This window comes from Colossoma macropomum, unplaced genomic scaffold (genome assembly GCF_904425465.1).
Source record: "Colossoma macropomum unplaced genomic scaffold, Colossoma_macropomum, whole genome shotgun sequence".
Lineage (NCBI taxonomy): Eukaryota > Metazoa > Chordata > Actinopteri > Characiformes > Serrasalmidae > Colossoma > Colossoma macropomum.
The window spans coordinates 31,587,090-31,595,927 of NW_023494791.1; the positions used below are offsets into that span (position 1 = coordinate 31,587,090).

Here is an 8,838-nt window from a genome sequence, read left to right on the forward strand (position 1 = left end):
GTCATTATCTGCAGTCTTTGTGTGTACATCTTCAAGGACATATACTGCTGGTCGTTCCGCAGACCATCTGCCTTTTGTCAAAGAATATAATATTTTCCACATTCATAAATACATTTCTCACAATATTTCTGCATTAATTTTAAACAGTGGTGGATGAAAAATTCTTGAGCCAAGTGGAGAGGCCACTGAAACAGAGGCTAAATCTTATATCTTCCTTGGAGCACTGTTTCAGTGGGTTTAGAATGTAATTTCTCAGACATTTTATTTTAGATCAACGATGACAAAAATGTCTGAAAAATTATACTTTATAATGTCTGTGGGATGAAAACAGCTGTGTATGTCCCTAAAACATAGGTGTCAACCCATTCAGTATGTCTTTATAAAATACATACATTCCTGAGATCAAGCCAACTGTGTATGTCTCACTGTTTTGCAATTTAACTTGATCAACAGCTACTTTTTCTGATTCTGTATGCAATAATTACTAAAGTTTTTTTTAGTACATAAATACAAAACTGGATAATCTGCTGTATCACTAATGATTTTAAATGCATGATTTTATTCTATATTATGTTAAACATGGGATTCATTCTGGGATTTGCATTGGATCCCAGTTCAGTAAGAGGTCGGTTTAGAAATTGGCTCCATCATGAGCTTACGTGTGTATATTATGATCATTTTGCTTCGTTTTGCATACATTAATTTTTACCAGTGCAGAATCCCTTAAACAAAACAAAAAGCAAAAACATTTAGAATGTATTCAGACTGTTTATTGTGTATCACAATTATAAACATTTTCAAAGTAGAAAAAATACTGATGCACAGAAGCAAACACACAAAGGCTAGTGAATACACAAGATAAAACAAGCAATGTATGATTTTTGTTAATTACATAACCTGTAGTAACATAATAAATAATCTAAGTTTGAAGTGATTTGTTGTTCAAAAATGTATTTAAAATACTACATAATGACAGTTATTCAGTGACCTTAATAATAATAATAATAATAATAATAGTATAATAAATTATAATAAAAGTATAATAAAGTATAATAAAAATATAATAAAGTATAATAAAAATACTTGTTCTAATGTAAAAACTTCCTAAAATTCTACATCGGTTAAAACCTGTCCACTTCCTGATGCCTGAGGAAAGAGGAAAAGCATTCAGCTATCATTTACTTCTTTAACTGACTTCCAGATAACAGTTTTTTGTGTTACACTGTACAACAAATCCCTTTACCTGACAATCTGGAGCAACACCACAATCAGCATTTCCAACAGTCTGCTCTGCAGACTGAATGAGCTCTGTCACTTTAGCTTGGGTTAAAGCTCCAAGCTAACCCGCTAACCGCGAGCTAATGATAGTTAACTACTCTGAACATTTAGCTAAAAGGAATAAGTTAACATTATTCACAACGAATTAGCAACGAAGGATGATGTAACTAAACCTTGAACTGATTGACCATTTCCTTAATCTAGCTAGCCTGTGCTTTTCAAGTGTTACCTATAGTTATAACTTTTCATTTTCCATACTGGAACAATAATTCAAAATAGTTCTCGCTGAACTAAACTTACACATTATAAATCATGTTAATGTATGTACATGTGATTTTTTTTTTAAGTATATTACTTACCCTCTTGTTCTTTGTCTTCTTGAAGAGAATTTGTCTTCTCTTCAGCTGCTGGCTTGTCCATTTGAAAATGATGAACTTGGGCGGGAAAATTTGTTAAATGAGGGTTTTAACCCTTACAGCGAGTGTCAGCTGTTTTCTTTAACTTCAGTAATGGGCCACTTATGACATGCCAGACTTGGGCCAAAAGCACTGAGACGCAAATCAACGAGCATTGCTCTGTCACAGCATTAAGGTGCGGCCCTCTTCCTTTATCCACACTGTTGGGCCACAACATTTATGCCAGAATTGGCCCTTAAAATTAGATATGAGTTAAAACCATACACAGCTGTTCAGCATCTGGCCCAATTCTTGCCTGCATGCCTAATATCCACCCTGAAGTCAAACAACACTTGCGTATATAAGCCAGAATCTGCCCAGAATGGTCTGCTATTGCAGTGGACCACTTATGACATGCCAGACTTGGGCCAAAAGTACTGAGGTGTAAATCAACCGAGCACGAATCTGCCACAACTTAATTGTGCTGTGGCCCTTTTCCATCAACCACATTGTTGGGCCACAACACACATACCAGAATTGGCCCTTAAACGTAAATATGAGTCAAAACCTTACACAGCTGTCCAGCATCTGGCCCAGTTGTGGCCCACATGCCTTATATCTATCCGGAACTCAACCAACACTCACGGATATAAGCCAGAATCGGCCCAGAACTGTCTGCTATCTGGAATTACCCATACGTCCTAAAGAGAGCTCCACCAATCAGAGACATCGCTGTTACCATGGCGATTTAAACAGCGTGGTTTAGCGCCAGAAAAGCAGGAAGCACAGCGGCGTCTGTCAGCGATCAGCAGCAGCGCGGTTTGACTGTCGGATATGATGAGTTTTTTAGGGATACAGAGGAGAAGAGAGCTCAGACTGAAAATCAGAGTCCGGCTGTGTAGTGGAGTGTAGTTTGTGTGAGGGGGCAGGTGGTCGGTTCTGTCAGAGTTAGGAAGACAGCGCATACAGGGCTGTGGAGGGACAAACATTATGAACTCCACACAGATCAACAAAAATCCCCTTTACTCCACACATTAACGCAACATCAAACTTTCTCCACCCTTCAGGCTCCCTTTCAGTGATTATATTACCCTGGTCCTGGAGCCTCCCCTGCTCCCTTCATGTTTTCCCTACTCTCTACACTCCTAATCCTAACTAGTCATTTCATTAACAAAACTTTGCTTTGTTGAAGTGGGTGAGTTAGAGCAGGGAAAACATTCAAATGTGCAGAGCAGTGGTTCTCCAGGGGATTGTTGAATATCACAGCATATGGTATTTTGCCCGGATGTGAGCCAAACACGTGGGCCGATCTAATAAATACTGGTATGCGGCATTTGGGCCAGAATGGGGCCTAGATTCAAACTGAGCCTGGGCCGATGAGATTCATGCTTGGTATGCGGCATTTGGGCCAGAAGTGGCCCGACTGATTTTTTGCTATCTGGGATGCAAGGATTAGTCTCAAGGAGTTAAGAACCACTGATCTCACCACCTTCAAACTAGAAATGACTTGTTAATTAGCAGATTGGTTGAACAAATGTGTCTGAGGACGTCAAAATATGTAGGGCAGGGGTACTGACATACTGACAGCTAATTACTGACATAACTGAACACTGCCATGTTCGGACATTTATTCAGCACCCATAAGAGGGTATAATTAGCATTATGTTGCTGAATGGTTGTGAGGAAACACTTGAAAATTCCAAATGTTTTGTTAGTGTGAAATATAGGCCTGTTACAAATGTTATATCACCTAATCACTATTATTTAGGCTGTCTGCACTTGGTTTTTACTTAAGTTTTTTAAGTCGACAACAGTTGTTAATACTGTTATTAGTTTTCACAATCATATGTTGCAACAAATAGAAAGTGAATTGGGTGTGTTTGCATCCATTGGATTGAGGCAAATAGTAAATAAATTTAAGCTGAAAATGCTGTAAATTGTTGAAACACCTCATGTCTTCACAAAAACAAAAGTTCTGAGTTCTGATTGGTGCTGAAATACGGCAGCGGTCAGTTTGTTTGTTTATTTGAGCTTCAGCTGTGTCTGTTTTCAACTGGGACCTACTAAGTATTGACAGCTTAGAAGTAAGATTGCTAATACGCAATAGCCACCTCCTTTAATAACTGAACACAATTTAAAAAAAGTTAATTACAATGATTTAGATGCCAGTTAATGATCAGCTAAAACTGAATTATTTGTTCAGACCTAGTAAAAGAATCTACAAAATGCTCTCTCCCCATTTACTCTTGTTCATTTGTCAGTTTATTTTCTATATTATAGAAAACATTACAATCTGTGTTTGTTGAAGAATGTTGGGTTGGTGTGCCCTCATTTTTGTTTTTCTGTCTCTCTCCCATTCTGTGAGCTGTCCTGCCCATGCTGTCCACTTGTTTTGTTGACCAGGCTAGTCCTTACCACCATGGTGTCACCTGCATGAACCACTGATGCTCCTGCTGTGTTTAAAAACAAAGGCTTCACCTGCATGCTCACTCACTCAACCTTCTAAGGAGCTGGATGGCATGGAGACTTTATTAGTCAATCGTCATCTGCTTTATTCTGTCTGGTTTGGTGACTGATTTATCCTCAGTATACTCTGACTAAAACAGTTTCATCCTCGGAAATAACAATCATGGACTTAATCATCATTCTCACTCTTTGTAGATGACCTTTGTAATGCCCTCACATTACTCACTGGTCTCCCGATTAATTTTAATACTCCTATTTAATGGTTAAGCGTGCCTTGTCAGCCTTTGCTAATTTATTACAAATTACTGTATGTTCAAGCCTTTCCTTAAATTAGCTCGGAATTCAGATTGTTTTTTCCCTTCTGCTCTCATGGTTTATTCCTCATAAACCAAGAGACATTTTAATTTTAGTCATATTAGTTAATATGCCATCTTGTGGTTGATCAGAACAATTATCCAGGTTCCAGTTCCAGTCCATGATTACATGGTTTATCTTTTCAGTGCCATCTTGAGGTAGAATGATCGATAACCTTACAAACGTTTACGTTTGTACCACCTTATTAATGCGCAGTTACCACAGTAATGTTCCAGCAAGAAGCCTCAGTGAAACCAACAACATTTGGAATCTGAACTTTATAGTTGGGGGCACATATCTACTACATGAGTGAAGATGGCGCTGCCAGCAGCAGCCTCAGCACAGCATTCTCTAGTACTTTCTTTGTTATTTGTTTATTTTGGTTTTGCATCTGAATTTACGTGACCAAATCGTAAGGCAAATTGTACGCTCTTTGTATTTTTTATAAAAATGGGAAGACAGTTCAGTTCAGCTTCTTTTATTATAAGGGTTTAAAATTACATTACCCATCTATTTGACTGGAAAGAAGACAGTTACAGTTCTCATATGACACCCACAATTTGAATGTAGCTTATGAAATATGAAAGTTATGAAGAATATGACGAAGTGCGTTTTGGAACAACCAGTGGTCCCAAGGAAAAGATTAATGTGTGTTTGGTTACTCAAACCCAATTAGTTACACCAGGGATGAACTGCTTAACATAAGACAGTTCACTCACTTTTTCTCGGGTTTTCATGAACCCAGGAAGTTTTTTGGTCATCCCTGTAAAACACAGTTACATAATGACAACGTCATTGTGACAACCTACTGTTGTGGTGTCCACAATGTTGTCTGCTAGGTGCTCTCCTTGTTGTCATAACATTGATATGTAATTCCTCAGAAAGTTCTGACAATGTTATCTGACAATATTGTAGGAGGTTGTGACAACAATGATGAGACAGCAAAAGTAATCTGTGCTATGTTGTCTGTACGTTGTCACAATCTCCTAGGATCCTTAATAATTTTAATCAGTATTACAGTTTTTGATAATATAAATGTAGTTCAGTGGTGCACAGAAATAGATCTGTGTGTTATTAGGTGATTCAGTTTATGGCATACACCTAACCCCCAGGCCCCGATGACAGCCGCGAGGGCGGGGACTGAACTCCGAGTGTGGACGAAGCCCGGCCGGGATGGTGGGGAGAGAACCGTGAGTGAGAGCGTGAAGCCCAAAAACTGCTGAGGGACGCGAATGACGGCGGGAGGAGGACATCAGCCGCCAGAGAGGGGGCGACGATGATGACAGCCACGAGAGGCACAAAGGCGGGATGCGAATCCTGAACTCCGCTGCCTGGGCCCCGTCCCCTGTTCCGCAGCGAGGCTGCTTCACTCCATCCCTGCCACACACACAATAATGTCATCCTTCTCGATCCAGGCGGCTGAACTGCCAGATGGCGCGGTGACGGGGAGGCGGAGCATTGAGCTCTCTTCCTTCTCCGCTCAGGTGCTCAAGCTGCTCTTAATGAGAACCAGCTGATACTGATCTGGCTGCAGCATGAGCGCCTTTTAAAAAAAAAGAGCAGAGAGGGAACAGAGAGAGGGAGAGGGAACTAGAGCTTGCCTTTCTGCGCTCACTCAAAAAAATCATTTATGGCCATTATAAACATTAAGCAAATATTTTACATAAAACTTATTTAAAAAACAGAAAATATACTTTACTTATTGATATTCATTAGAAGCAGCCCAATTTGGATAAATCCAAAACTGATTTAATTGAATTCTATAAGACCTATTAGATTTTTCCACTAAATCTTATTAGGAGGCAGTGTGCACGTGCAATAGTAACAGGAAACGCATCATCAATTAGGAAATTGCTTCAGCTGGCATGGTGGACATGCAATGGCCTTTTTATTTTTTATTTTTACAATCTCTTGCCATCCTTTGATATACAGTGCAACTGCAATGAAACAGTGATGCACTTTAACTTAGTTTGTGTTTTAATGTTTTTGACCATATATTAATGTTTCATTTTGCTTATTTTGAGAGATACTCTAGACAACAGATGAATCAGATGTACAGTGAGTTTTACAGTGTGGCTGCTTGGCTGCTATTAAATGTGTATTTCATGCTTTTGTTTGTTGTTTTCATGTTGGTGGAATTCATATGTTTGGTTCTGTCCTGTAAGATTTTTTTTTTTATTCTCATTGTTAACATGCACTGTAAAAAAGGTCATAATTTTACAGAAAATAACTCTAAATTTTTACAGTAATTTTCAGTTTTTTTTTAAATTGTATACAAAAATTATGGACAATATCTGTAAATTAACAGACCAAATATTATTTTAAGAATTATGCCAATAATGACAAATTACATTTATTTCTTATTTTTTACAGAGAAATTACTGTATTATTTATACAGTATTTTTCTGCTTTTTAAAATTACATGCAAATTTCTGTATAAATACACAAATGATCTGTAATTAAATATGTAGCACATTATATAAAGATTTATGTCCATACTAACAATTTGATGTTTTTTCTTTGTACTTTTAAGGTAAACATAATCTTATTGTTGTATAATGCATAGTCTTTTTTAAAGAGTACAAAGCTACACTGCTCTCAAAGTTGCAACTTTCATGCATGTTTGGGGCTCTGGCCACACCCAGTCAGTGATGTCACCATGAGTTTAAGCACATATATGCCAATGAATCTGACAAAAGTAAAATGAGTAAAAGGCAAAGTCTGGAAAACAAGGCATTGCAATAGTCCAGGCAGGAAGTAGTAGAAGCAAGAATGATGAGCTTTAAGCCCTTTAGAGCAGCGACAGCCTTAAAAGTTTCAACCTCAAGAGAGCAGTGAAGCAGAAACTTTTTGCCATATGTGATTTAATGTGTCCTGGCCGTGGAACAATGGACCAGCTTTTCACCCTCTCACGGATTGTTGAGGGGGCATGGGAGTTTGCCAACCCAGTCTACATGTGTTTTGTGGATTTGGAGAAGGCTTACGACCGTGTTCCCCGAGATATCTTGTGGGAGGTCCTCCGGGAGTGTGGGGTGCCGGGGTTACTACTCCGGGCCATTCAATCTCTGTAGGCCCGGAGTGAGAGCTGTGTTCGTATACTCAGCATTAAGTCGGACTCTTTCAGTGTTAGCGTTGGACTCCGCCAGGGTTGTGCCCTGTCTCCACTCCTGTTTGTGATATTCATGGACAGGGTGTCAAGGCGTAGCCGGGGTCAGGAGGGCATTATGTGTGGAGGCCAGAGGGTGGCGTCTTTGCTATTTGCAGATGATGTTCTTTTGGCTGGATCACATGGATGCCTCCAGCGCGCACTGGAGCGGTTTGCAGCTGAGTGTGAAGCAGTTGGTATGCGGATCAGCACTTCCAAGTCTGAGTCCATGGTCTTAGCCCGGAAAAGGAAGATATGCCCACTCCAGGTAAGGGGAAAGGACTTGCCCCAGGTGGAGGAGTTTAAGTATCTCGTGGTCTTGTTCACGAGTGATGGGAAGAAGGATCGTGAGATCGACCGCAGGCTGGGACAAGCGGCAGCAGTAATGCAGTGGTGAAGAGTCTCTGTTTACCAATCGGTCTACATCCCGACCCTCGCCTATGGTCATGAGCTGTGGGTAATGACCGAAAGAATGAGATCGCGAATACAAGCGGCGGAAATGAGCTTTCTTCGCAGGGTGGCGGGCTACACTCTATTTGATAGGGTGAGGAGCTCAGCCATCCGGGAGGAGCTCGGAGTAGAGCCGCTACTCCTCCACGTTGAGAGGAGGCAGCTGAGGTGGTTTGGGCATCCGATCCGGATGCCCCCTGGATGCCTCCTGGTGGGGGTGTACCAGGCACGGCCTACCGGAATAAGACCCCGGGGTCGTCCTAGGACCCGCTGGAGGGATTATATCTCCAAGTTGGCCTGGGAGCGGCTTGGGGTCCCCGGGAATGAGCTGGAGGAAGTTGCGGGGGACAGGGTTATCTGGGATTCTCTGCTCTCCCAACTGCTACCGCGACCCTATCTGGACTAAGCGGTTAACGATGATGATGATGATGATGATGATGATTTAATGTGAACTTATTATCAGTTCCTCCTTGTTGATGAGTAAAACGTGATTACCAGTGAGCACATTGCTGAAAAAACAATGAACACTGCACAACAAAAGGCTAAGAGTGGGTTAATATTCATCATCATCATCGTTAACCGCTTAGTCCAGATAGGGTCGCGGTAGCAGTTGGGAGAGCAGAGAATCCCAGGTGACCCTGTCCCCCCTCCCATGCCTCCTCAACAATCCGTGAGAGGGTGAAAAGCTGGTCCATTGTTCCACGGCCGGGACGGAATCCGCATTGTTCCTCCTCAATCTGAGGTTCAACT

General features: G+C 40.7%; 1 long non-coding RNA gene across 1 annotated transcript in view; it reads left to right on the plus strand.

Annotated features, from left to right (window-relative positions):
* The window catches only part of LOC118810800, a 15,907-nt gene extending 9,076 nt beyond the window's left edge, over window positions 1-6,831 (plus strand). The window contains exon 5 of the long non-coding RNA XR_005007446.1: window positions 5,606-6,831. This is a non-coding gene — a long non-coding RNA (uncharacterized LOC118810800). The remainder of the gene's footprint in view (window positions 1-5,605) is intronic.
* The last annotated feature ends 2,007 nt before the right edge of the window (window positions 6,832-8,838 follow it).